At 36.5% G+C, this 13,721-nt stretch overlaps 1 long non-coding RNA gene across 7 annotated transcripts; it reads right to left on the bottom strand.

Annotated features, from left to right (window-relative positions):
• Positions 1-3,246: 3,246 nt before the first annotated feature.
• On the bottom strand, positions 3,247-11,854 carry LOC104588218 (uncharacterized). Of its 7 annotated transcripts, none has more exons than XR_016079205.1 (4): positions 11,450-11,854; positions 9,886-9,948; positions 8,038-8,158; positions 3,247-6,359 (listed from the first exon to the last, which is right to left on the bottom strand). It is a non-coding gene; the product is annotated as an uncharacterized LOC104588218 (long non-coding RNA). The 7 variants fall into 7 exon arrangements; XR_016079206.1 differs by having other exon boundaries at positions 3,247-4,542; XR_016079203.1 differs by lacking the exon at positions 3,247-6,359 and adding an exon at positions 6,528-7,029.
• Positions 11,855-13,721: the final 1,867 nt, after the last annotated feature.

Below are 13,721 nucleotides of genomic sequence, written 5' to 3'. Positions count from 1 at the left end.
CAGTTGTTCTATTACCACAGCCACACGTGAACATCACTACGTCGCACCTACGTGGCTTCCCTTGAGTGGTTCTTTCCCCTAGTGGATCGCCCCTTCTCACATGGGAAATCACAACAGTAGAGCTGTATCTGGGACCATCTGCTTGGCCCCACCACCACCACCCTTTACCCTTTAACCCCCTTTTTTCTTTTTTCTTTTTATATATATAATATTTTATCCTAATTAAGGCTTCTGATTTATCTATGTTGGCACCCTGAAGTTGATCTCTTTTGGTTTCTAAATAGATATTTTTCCCAAAGAAAAGGGGGAACGAACCTACGTGGTTGGATCTGAAACGTCCATCCTTCGAGTCCCATTTATACATGGTGGGCCCCGATTGGAGATTTGAGTGCCGGGCGACCCGTCTAGAAAACGAGATAACACGCTGATTATTATAATTATTGATGAAGCTGAGGTGATCAAGAAGGATAAGAAAGAAAGGCGTTGGGTAGAAGAGTAGACGGATGTCGGCGAACAAAGATAGAGATGGCGAATGTGACCGCCGTCAAGGGAGTACCGGCCGTGATGATGTGGGTGTCAGATCCGTGAGGCTGAGGGTTCTGTTCGTTCATTCACTTCCCCGCTGTAACTCTCCTGTCTGCTCTCTTATCACCCTTGATTGAAAATCAGGTGAATCATCATTTTCTTAATACCCCCCCCCCCCCAAAGAAATGAAAAGAAAATAAAATTCTTTCATTGTATGTTCTGTAGAGAGAGAGAGAGAGGTAGAAGCAGCTAAGTTTAAGTAGCCCAGGATGTTCCACGCTAGACATGCAATGGATGGCCACAATAAACGCGTGAGCTGTACGAAGGGTTTTATTACGTGAATGTAGTCGTAAAGGGTCTCTACCAAATGTTCATCAATTTGTTCTCATTGTTGGCCATCAGAGATCAGCTCCTCCCCCCGTCTCCCCACTTTTAATTTTATACCTTGGTGAATAAATTTGGGCCCAACCCAACCCAACATCCACCACGGGTGCAGGAGTGAGGAGCCTCAGCCCCGTTTTAAATTGAAGCATTTAAGCTGTGATAATGACACCATGTTGCCTAAAGATTTGGATCGAATCAATGGCACTGTTGGGGATCCACCACCGATCTGCAGCTTTTGCCAGCCTCGCCATCCAGTACAAAGTTTAATGTTCTTATCATCAATGTACGTTCTGAGGGGTCATCACTTACTGCCACATGGGCCCCCATCTTGGAAGGTCAAAAGATCCATCCCTATTCCCCCATTTCCTACCCATTTTTGAGCTACCAAACCCAATCATGATTCACCTCCGCTCTTGGGTTGGGCTTTTGTTCTACCTTTTTTCTTTTTTTTTTTCATTATTATTATTCCCCCCAACCCAAATGAGAACGAGAGGTCCCCAATGAGCCACAGTGCAATTATCGATCCAAATCTCCCAGAATTTGTCTTAGCTCCTAGGTTTAGAGACACCCGCCCACGGGAAACAGACACAAATATCTCCCTACTCAATACTCATCGCCCGAATCCAAATGCAAATTGACACACAGGAATGAGCGCCGCAAACAATGCAAGGATTTTTTTTTTTTTGGAACTAAATCACGCTCTCACAATGAAGTTATCTCTCTTGATAAGTCCTAGGAAAGAAAAAATGGTACTAGACTCCTAACCCACCACAATTAACTAAAGCCCATCCAACACGGATCATGAATCCGGGGAGCTGTCTTAGGGCAAGGTACTCTGCACCACTTGTTATTTGGAGAATTTGGGTCCATCAGTCCATGTACCCCCACCCCCAACTCCCCCGGCTAAGCACATCTAGACAAATATGGTGGGACCAATATCCCCCATCCCTTTTCTTTCTCCTTTCACTGACTAAATAATTCTCACTCACTGTTATTAGCTATTAGTTCCTCAAACTTTACAGTAATAAGGGGTATCACTCCATGCTTCTCAAATTACCATGACAATTTTTTTTTTTTTTTCTGGTGCTCTATATTTAATTTCTAACAACAATGGCATAACTCGTCCTTTCCATATTGGAGGACTACTACGAATAATGTAAAATGTTCACCCAATAAGCTGTTGGGACGTCTTAGGTTCGACTGTAACCGTTTTAACTTCTCTACTCAACCCAACAGTAATTAATAAATAAATAATCAATTCAACGAAGCCTTCTACCAACTATATGAGGTTGGCTGCATAAATCATCCCTGTTCCACCATTCTTCTCTCAAATTTCACCCACATATAATCCTACTTAAATTATACGCTAAATATCAAGTCGGGTGTTTTCAAAAACATTGAAAAGGTGAGGTGACATATCCTATGACAAATTATCATTAATGCGCGCTTCTTTTTATCAAGAGTACTAAATATTAGTACTTTGAACCCTATTTCCAATTGAAAGTCATTTGAAGTTACTCCCCTCTTCCATTTCATCCTCAGTCTCTCTTTCTCAAATATATATATGGCAGGCATCGCAGCTCTTAGCATGTGCTATGCAATCTGACAGGACCGTAGGCCAGTAGTGGCATCTCAGCCTCTCCAAATATATTCATGATCACCTTACCATGAAAGTATGAAGTAGATGATAAGGATAGTGGGGATAGGCAATTTTTCCACTGCTCAAGCGGGGATGGGGATGGGATTGGAAATAATTGAGATGCCCGATCGGGTTTGGGGACAGGGATGGGAAGTGAAGTCCCTGAACAGACCCAACTAAGGAGCGTTCAATAATATAATTGGTTTTGTTTTTGAAAACAAAAGCAATTACTTGATGTCGTATAGTTGTTTTTGTTCTAACAAAAGCCAACCATGTTGCAAACACCCCCTAATCCGTTTGGGCCTAGAATTTTAAGACCCGGCCGGTCGGGCCAGAAATTATCAACCCTAATCCTCATGCTTTTAAAAGAGGCTTTCAAACCTAAACCCCTAAAGGTGGAACCAGTAAAAGAGTATGCACCATTTGCAGATTTTAGTCAGTCCAAGTCTCGGTTGCCCATATCCAGAGACCATGGCTTAAACTAGGCTCTCTGATCCTCAAAATTCTCTATCCAAACGTTCTCATTTGAAATTGCTACTCAAATAAGGAATAGAAAATTATTAGAAAACCCAGGCATTCAACCAAAATTAGATAAGTGTACATAAATAACCTAGCAGATATCTTATCAAGTTTTCAAGGGCAAAGATCAACCCAGATATCTAGTTAACATTTTTTTAACATATGGAGGGTGTTGTTGACAATGGGCAAAGATCAGGTCATATTGCACATTTGCACTACGACAATAAACCTAACATGATGCCACAGCATATCAAATTAGGGTTTTAGACACCACATTCAAGAAAATAAATCATCAATATGTGCCTACATCAGAGCTTGGAATATTCGGTTTATGGCTATTCCATGAATGCTCTCTTAGTGGGACATGCTTAACGCACTAAAAGTTAATAATCTTCAAAAACACTCAACATAAAAACATCGCACAAAAGCTAGGCAAATTTTTTGGCTCAACCTTTGTCCGCAACAAAGTTGATATTGAGCGAGAATCATGTTGCAGAGACCACTAAAGGCACAGAAACTGCAAAGGAAGAATGTCTGGCATTCTATTGTCTTACCAATTTTTATGCAAGTGCTTAATATGTCCAACATGCTTATATATGAGCAAATTAATAAAAACATTCTTGGGCACTAATAGCAGAACAGTCGACAATGTCATCAAGTCTAAACCCTTCACCAATGCACATCATCTTGGAATTCATGAATGTAAGTGGAAGACAATAAATGCATAGCCTGCTAAACTATTGGTATGAGTAAACTATTTATTTTTCTCCACATACAGCAGGTTATAGATAATTAGATATCGATGATAATATTCAAAGGTTTATACCAATTTTTTTTTTAACATCAGCTGGAGAGTGAGACAGAATCCAAATATTTCCAATATAAATGTGTCAGCATAGTTTCCATACTAAAGAATGATGATGTGACTGTTTCATTGAGTAACCCTGCTGTTTTACCATTAATTGGCTCAAGAACTTAGACACTTTTTTTTTTCTATTTTAACCAAGAATAAGAAAAAAATGGCTCTCATGAGACACGTAATGAAAGCATTTTCATCTGATCATCACGATATGACATGACAAGTCAAGCTGGAATGGTAAAATATGATACCTGTAATTACAAGCTTACTTTAACTTTCTCATTAGCCATCTGTGAACTAATATCAAGTACTTTCTAGCTTCTAGACTTGTATTTCCTCTCCTAGGACAGAAGAATTATTAAATGGCATTATACCACAGAAGTTGTGCAGCAGTGTACCATGGAATATAGAAGAGGGGATAGATGGCCAATCTGCATAACATTTGATGCAGAAACATTGACAACACAGTGTACCATGGACCACAAAGTACCACAAGGATTGTTTATTCAATTTTTCTATCATCTTCTAGTACATATAGAGGAGAAAATAGACAGCATCTACAGCTGCACAGATCATCACTTCAGAAAATGGCCTAATTGTCATAAAATTGGGCATCCTGAGAATGCACATTAGGAGACATAGCAATAGTTAGCAGGAAGGTGTGGCCAATAACATTATAAATGTATGCCATTCCAACAAAATTCTGCACCCAGCTATAAATTAACTAATTAAATAAAAATTAATAAAAGAAAAAACATAAAAGGTCATTACCCAATGTTGGTCCTATATATCTGGAATGTTGGGAGGGATAGGCTGGTATACAGACCTAACCTTTCACCTTTATTTCTTTTTTTCTCTTTTGGGCACAAAGTGGCTACTATCAGACTCGAACCCATGTTCAAGATTTTTCCATTGCACCAAGCAATGGCCCCTTAATAAAAGAAAACAATGTAAATAAAATTATATTAAAACTTAGAACTAATATTAATATTCTTGCAAACATACTCTAGTTGTTGTATCTTTGGTACTAAATCCTGAATCAAATTGAAAATATCTGATCCGGCTATTCTGACTTTTAACAACATACAGATATTAGTCCTGTATTCCTGCCTGAATTTCCAGACACATGCTTTAGAATCTTATCCAGGACGAAAATGAGTAATCCCTTCCATTTCAGAAATACCAATTTGTATCAGTGTTTTAAAGGGCACAGGAGGTGTGTGCTTGGAGAGGTGTACAGGAGAGGAACTTAGAAAGGCATACACCATGCATGTTTTTACCTTTTTAAGGCAATTTCTATAATAATATATTATAAATTTTTATGAATAAATATTACAAATAGAAGTGGGGGGAACCATTTCATTATGTAGCCTATTAGATATTAACATGATACAAAGAAGGAAAAAACCTCAGAACTTGTTTATTATAACAATTATGATAAAATACTATAAATAGAAGTATGGGAACCGTGGCTTTCAATGCTTTACATTCATTTGAAAATGAGGTGACATACTTGTTTATGTTAACAACTTAATATCATAAAATTTAAGTGAACCATTAGTTCTGAAATTTTGATTTGCAACTTTTCCCGTGATGCATTGATAGCTGATGATAATTGTGTAATTACGGATTATGATACTTCATGTGATGAGTTCTTCAATTTTATATTTAAATGTGATGATTCTATCATTAGAAAATGCAAATATGGAATTTTCTAGTTTCTCATAGTTTTCCTATTTTTGGGATATTTATCATAGATATTTATTTATTCATTTATTTTTTAATAATTTCATCATCATCCAAGCCTTGTCCCAACTATAAGGAGTTGGCTAGGTGAATCCTGTTTTACCATTCCATTCTGTTCAGTGCCATATCCATCATCAAATTATGGGTGCTTAAATCATTTCTTACTACTTACACCAAGTCCTTTTAATTAATTATTTATTAATTAAAAAACCCATGCTTGGGAACCACTATACATCAAAGTAAACAACTTCTAACTCTTCTATTAAGGATGTACAGTGAGCCACACAGCCACTATACATCCTTAAATCCCCTCTTTACCCACTACATTTTCAACTTAGTAGGGCATTTACCCTTCCTTCCCTACAAAACATAGCTCGAAAGTTTATCCTTTTCACAATTGATAATAGCCAAAAGTTAAGAAATCCCTAACTGTGCAAATAATGGCAGAGAATCTATGTTATAGCAAATTAATCAGTTTGTATAGAAGAAAATATAAAAGCAGTTCTCATATTATATCCCAAGAACAGACTCAACCATATCCGTTCTAAACAATATCAAGTATTTCAGACAAAGAATTCGTATTCTTAGTTGCAACATAACCGTGGCTTCCAGAAAAAGAAAATGATTGTTCAAGTGCACCTCTCTGAGGACACACTTGCTTCTCAAGAAGTCAAAATATGATAATACCTGCAATCACATCATCAAAATTGAAACAAAAGCAATACTGTATGCATTAAGAGGCATGGAAATCAAAAGAAATATTAGGAAATAATATGACTTTTTTGTATGGTATCATGGTTCATGGACGGGGAAAGCATGCCAATTCGTCAACTATTCCACCACACAAGCAGAATCTGGACAAATGATGTTCTCAGTAACAGTTAAAATAAGATTAGCTTTTTAAAGCTTCAAAATTTTCTTTCAATTCAAATAGTTATACAAGGCTAGAGCTTCTATTTTGGAGCTTTCCATCACACAAATAGAGGATTTTCAAACACCTTTTTCTTGTTTGGTTGTGTCAAAGCCAACACAATAAAAAATGTCTCTAGAATGTGCATTAATGAGATGGAGTGAATATTAAACTTTTTAGAAGTTGATGATCATTACAGCATCAGATGGGAATATATGATATAATCTCTATAAGCCATCCATGTCTTTGTCTCAACCTCAAAAGGCAACAAGGCAATAAAGATCCAGGCAGCCACTGGTGTCTGGCTAACCTGGCATTTTAAGAAGGAATTTCTCAAACAACAATAAAGAAAAAGCTCCTTTATGAAAAATAAATGATCCAGGCATTCTGTGCATACTACATAATATCATCCTATCCAACAACTGGAGTTGCAACATAATCTGCAATCTACAGAAATGCCTAGTGAGAATATTAACCAATTTTTCCATGTTCTGAAGGACGCCAGAAGAAGAATAACACCATTCCCTTGCTATAGAATGATCCAATGACAAAGACAAACTAATCAAGCAAAGAATTTGTGTACGACCATACAAACCACTAAAAGGTAAAAAGAGAGCATATACAATGCATTCAACCACCCAATCATTAGTAAATTAGGAAGGTGGTTAGAAACCTTACCACTCAAAAAGAAGCCTATGTAAGCATTCAATGAGATCATGAAATTATAAATGACCATTCAAATATTACCCCAGCTGAATGCACACATAAAAGATGCTAAACATCAAATCCAAAAACACAAAATCAAATCCATAGTCAACCAGACATAATTCCATAAATGAAAGAACCTGATAGTTGAACTGTTGAAGGGACTTCCTCAAGATTATGGAAATTTAGTTATTCGTCCACCACAGACAAAGTTTAAAATTAATGTCTTTCTGAAAACGATGACAGATAGTAACATCCAGGATTTTAGTTAGTCCCCAAATCTCTGGTCACTAAGCATACATCCAGGATTTTAGTTAGTCCCCAAATCTCTGGTCACTAAGCATCACAATCCAAGGAGAAGTTTCAAAAATGATTTATGAGACATTGAGATTATTGTGTAAAATGGGATATTTTTTCATTTAGTTCTATATCTTATTTATCATCTTGAGATGGATACAGTTTGTCTATCCTATTGATCATAAACATAAATACTGACCCTGGATGGTGTTAAACCCAAATTTCCAGTGAAGAAATCAAAATTCAAAAATCTTAAAATATAAACATAGAAACAAGGAAAAGGAATGTAGGTATTTGAATATTGCTAAAGAAAGACAAATCACCATTTGTAGCATTGATCCTTTATTTTTCTCCAAACAACTAAGCTTAACTCTTCTAAAAAGCACATTCTGAGTCAGAAATATGAAGAAGCCAATAAAAGATATTACTGAAGAGATTATGTAATAGTAATACCACAATAACATGAATTCACAAGGAGGCCAGCAAAAGATGTGTAACCATCTCTCATTTGCTGATCTTGTCCTTCATTCCTGCTCCTCTATCATAGAATATGCTATCTGCATGATAAAAACCACTGACAAGATAAGAAATACCATTAGTCCCATTTAAAATTGACTGCAATTACTTCCAAATCAGATAAAATTTTGACAACCAACTTAAACTGACTGTGCAATTACTTCTAAGATAAAGTTTTGATCACAACATGAACCCACCTCAAGAAACAAGGTTATGGTATGAGCTCTGTCCAACAATCATGTTGCATGACCTCAAATTCCCAAATGAAAGGATTTTCTTTTAGAGTTTAAATATTTTAGTTTCCATTTGGGCTGAGATAATTGCATATGCTAGCCCAGTTTCACCCTTGATGTGAGCAAATTTACTTTTAAACGAAGGTCCAACAAGCATGATTCTCACAAGAAAAGTAAAATACACAATTACGCATCCATCAGAAGACCTCATATTATGGATGAAGGTTCTCAAACCCTATGCAGACTTTGGTCAAAAACAAATTTTCAAGTAAAAAATACAGATAAATATGTAGATACACAAAAGTGGCTACCACCCTTCATGTCAACATAAGTCCTCACAGACAAGTTCCTTTTGAAGCACTCCTTCAACATAGAACACATGGTGCCAAAAATTGGTACTCTCACAAACTTAACTATGGTGACCAATGAACAAAATTGGCCAAACATTGGGAGTGCTCTCAATTAGTAGTTTGAGTTTTTCTTAATCAGTTGGCATGCACCCAAATGTGGAAGTAAGCTGGTTATTGGTGGCCAAGAAAGGTCCATTCCATTGGAACTATGTTCAACAGGAAAGGCAGTACATAAGTGAGGCCAAGCCACTCAATAAAGGGAGAACAGCACAATTGGACTGAAAGGAGAGTACAGGAGCAGAACATGAATGTTATTCTTATTTGTTTATGTTATTCTATCTCTTGTACTTGTAATTTTTAGACCGTTTGTATCTTTGATGTACATCTTGTACGCTGCTTTTAATATCAATAAAAATCTTTCCTGGTTACTGATTAAAAAAAAAAAAAAAAAGAAAAAAGAATAGAAGAGCTGAACCATTAGAAGCCTTTTTTCTGCCTATAGATATTTTTTCCAAAGAAAAATTCTTAAGAGGCCAAAAGATTAAGAGAAGAACCTTGTTCCTATTGAAAGAATTATAATGGATATAACTGATTAATAATAAGACCTAAGTGCATAGGATGGATATGAGGCAACTTCCATTATAAGGCGCTGGCAAGTAGTTCTTATGCCTACCTCAGTATCAACCACATTGTGCAAGGTGATGCCAAATTGAAAATACAAAGGTTACAAAAGAAAATAATATCCAAGAGAACCACAAAACATACATGCAGAAAGGCATAAATAAAACCAATCAACTAGAGACCTCATTATAACATTTGCAATCATGAATGACTTCCGTGAAGCAATTAGACTCAAGTGTCAGATTATGCGCTTCCATTAGCATCTCACTACCCTGAATAAGGGTAACCTTGACCAAAAATATAGCATGTGGAAGACAAACTGTGAGGAATGAAAACAGCTTTTATCGGCAACAAGATAAGGATCTCATATAGTGTAAAATAAGCAACGTTGATAAAATATACAACTAAAAGTTCTTGAGAAGCAGTTCCATATATTTGACATCAATGCATATAATTGATGCAATGCTATAATAAATGAACAGAATGATATTCAATTTGATTTGCTAGCAGGTTAATTGGATCTCTTTGATGATTTATTTGCAGAAATGATGGTTCTTTTAGCAAATGAAGAACTCATTTACCTGTATAATACAAAGATTTCCATACCAACAAAGATCAACACCCTCACAATCAAAGTCATTTACCTGCAACTAGGATGTTAGGAGTGATCAAATAGTATGTTAGGATGTGAATTAAACATGCAGAAACAATAACAATCGGTAGCAAACCCAACAATAGAAATGTAGAAATTCTGGGAATCAAATTAACAGTAATATTTACTAAAAGAGTGATAGAATTAGATTCTTTTTATTCATGAGTGATATAATTAATTGAAAGGAGAACCATAAAAAAGAATCAAGAATAGGAGAGAACTGGGGGAGGGGTTGAGGACAACTGGAGCGAGATCCCCACAGGAGATTTTTTTTTTCCTTTTCATCCTCAACACCATCAAAAGAGATTTGTTGATATGGTAACTATGTGAAAACCCCTGAAATTAGACGAAACTGAAGGAGGCAAATAAAACATCTAGAAGCTGATATCTCAAATACAAAAGCTCACATAGAAACCTTACAAGGAGAACCCCAGGCCTGGTGCCCCTCAAACCAAATAAGTCGTGCCTATCTCTCGCAAACTAAAGACAATTCAGGGGATCTAGTGTAACCGTCCCACTAGTCCCTTGAAGGGTGCAGGGATAGGGTTGTGGGCCCACAGAAGCCCCATTCCCCAAGTTGAGAGTTTGCCCATTTACTCCTAAGGTTCTGAATTGGCAGTTCCAGTTTGGAGAATGATCAAAATCCTTGTTTTATCTTGTTTCATCACTAACAAACGTCCCTTTAACTTGATTTTTTTCTATTGCTACCAGATTTATTAGATGAGGTTTCCACAACAGCTCCTGCTTGTCTAACCTGAAAACTGCTGTCAATCTCTGGAGAGCATGAAAATGAACTGAAGCAGAGGAACCAAAGGATAAAAATGAAAAAAAAAATGTTTATTGTCTATGTTGTGGGAGAAATGTAAAATATTGAAGCAGTTGATATTGCACTAAGTTGCGAGAAAACTCAGCTTCCAAAGTCCTACTCAGTTCTTTCCCGCTTTTTTCTTTCTTTTTTCTTTTTTCACCTTGGCATCAGCAGAACAAGAATCGAAGAAGCTAGGAAGTGATATTCTTTGCAAATGGTGTAACAAGTGCTGTTCTAATAGGCAGGTTCTTAAGCTTCCAACCGATGAGATTCGTGATAAACTTTTCTAGGTATATGGTTGGATGATCTAGCACTGGCAGGAGCCAAAAACCTTCAAAAAATGGCAAAGCTACAGAGTACAGACGATGTATTATATTGAGTTGAAGAGGTGAAAATGATACGTAGCGGTGAACATAAGTATCTTTGGAAATAAACTAACAGTTTGTACTTTTGGCATGTACCTTCTTTCCACCCTCATCGGCAGAACATTCATACAATCATACTGTCCCTGAAGAATCCAGGCATGGTTTCTTAACTTTCATCTCAGGGTTAAGCATACCCTGACTTTTTTCAAATAGACTTAAATATGACTCCACTCGGATTGAACATACCCTCATTTGATAAAACGTTATATGAAGTTTCATAAACTTCTTGTAAAGAATAGACTTCTTTTGAAAGATATTACCTCCTTTCTTGCTTTAATTCTGCAACCCCAGATGGATCTCACCCCTAGTTGGGAACGTTCCCAACAGCCATAGTTTTTGTAACTGCAGAGCCCGATAGTTCATCGTTTGACCAAGAAGTCAAAAACAAAATGTAAGATCAAACATTGAGTGAATAGTATCCTGTATGAATACATGTGAAGAATAAATGAAATTAGGGCTCAGTTTGGAAGGAGCACACATACAAATAATGTAAGAGAAGAGTGGGGAATGGAGGGAGGAATGTAGAAGGTGGTGATGCTCTGTTTCTGGGTTAATTGCAATGCTAAAAGAAGGCGGTGGCACGGTGTTGCTTTGGTCTGGCCCGTTCAGTGGTTCTCCTTGAAGTCTAAGGTCTCTCTGGTTTTCTTTGAAAATTTGAAGAATGTAAGTGTATTTCAAAAATTCACGGCGGTAAAAGTTTATTTATTCACGTTCTTTCATTTTTCAGGTAAATAATTCAATCACCATTTTAATTATAAGGGTAAAATGTAAAAACCTTCTCTGAATTTCTAACAATCGTAAAAACCTCCTCTCATTTTAACAAAAGCTTTCCCTAAATTTTTTAAATAATTCGATGAAAACTTCCCATTCGTCAATGACCCAAACGCAAAATGGTAAACGGTTGCATTTTGAAAATACCGATTTTACCCTTTAATTAGTTTGTATATATTTTTATCGAAATAACCTGTCGACCTGTTATCCTCTTTTCCTTTCCTCTATCCGCTTTTCCTATCCCTAAACTCCACCATTTGAAGAGGAAGAATTCAACTCTTTCAATCTATCATTCAAACACAGACGGAAACCTGTTGAATGATATACCATGTTTTTACAAAGCATTTTTCTTATCAAAAATCTTCAAACCAGAGAACCTATACAGAGAATTGAATGCTTTAATGTAGGTGCCAATATCTCTATCGGGCCGATTGTATCTTTCACAGCCATCTCTAGCAAGTCGTAATTTCTTTTGCGAGCTGAGGTCCGGAGGAAACAGTCTGCTCTGTTAGAATTGGGACTTTGTACCCAAAAAGGTCTACTACAACAATGTGCTCAAGTTGAAGGATGTCATGATGGGTGATGGCCACGTTTGCGCATTGGTGGTCAAAACCGGAGTTGTCAACTGTTGCAGAGGGGAGAGAAACAATTTTCCGGCACCAGGGGCAGGCGAAGGTTTTGTCTCCATTACGTCAGGGCGAGGGTTTTCTTGTGGTATTTTGTACACAAGTCGTATAGTTAGGTGTTGTGGTATTAGACAAATTGGGCAGGAGATACAAGCCCAGTTCGGAAAATGTCTCTACCATTAACGTGCACAACCCTGGTGGATTTGAATTAGTACATATTTGATTGCATGCAACCATAATAGATTTATCTATAACTTACAAATCTATACTACTAATAAAAGAGCGAATAGTCCCATTTTCTAGACTTTTTATTAGACATTTTTACTCCTTATCTAATCAACATATAACGGACATAAAAAAAGGGTATACATGTCCTTTACTCTCACTCCAAAAACTGCTCATTTATAGCAGTTGAGAAACTGTCAACTTATAACTATTCAAAAACTGTCATTGTAACAATTAAGAAAGTGTCCACTTATAACTGTTCAAAAACTATCCATGAATTGTAAATAGTTTTGTCTTGGAGATACTTTCACGTACAAATGCACGTACATGTTTATTAGTATCATTAAAAGAATCATGAAGATAGAAGGCATCACTCTTGGTTTTTAAACTCTCATAGATATCTAAATCTAATGGACATCTCCATCCCTGTATAGGCACCCCTGTAAAAGACATCAGAATGTTAATATTTCCCTTGGGAGGCATCAAATAAGAAAACCGCCTTAAAGAACAGTTGCTGAAAACATGAGCTTTAAAAGAAATATGAGAACACTTGTCGGTCAAGAATAACCTCTAATGAATAACAATTTCCAGAAAAAAATGGATGGAATATTCCAATAATAGAATATACTGAGCAATATTGCCGCTGCAATAGATAAGGTTTAATAATGCTTTAGGGGTAATTTCACAAATGTTGACGTTTACCATCTGGTCATTGAGGGAAGGGAGGTTTTTGTTGAATTATTTAAAAATTCAAGGGAGATTTTCGTTAAAGTGAAACTATAGGGGAGATTTTTATGATTGTCATAAACTTTAGGGAAGGTTTTTATATTTTATTATAAGGGGAATTGTTGTCCCATTAAATATACTTAATTGGCAATTTTCCCAAGGGAGATGGATATTACTTACCTGC

Source organism: Nelumbo nucifera, chromosome 8 (genome assembly GCF_055504915.1).
Source record: "Nelumbo nucifera cultivar China Antique chromosome 8, China Antique-T2T, whole genome shotgun sequence".
Classification (NCBI taxonomy): Eukaryota; Viridiplantae; Streptophyta; class Magnoliopsida; order Proteales; family Nelumbonaceae; genus Nelumbo; species Nelumbo nucifera.
Note: the sequence above shows the minus strand (reverse complement) of the source record. Positions and strands in the feature narration are given on the sequence as shown.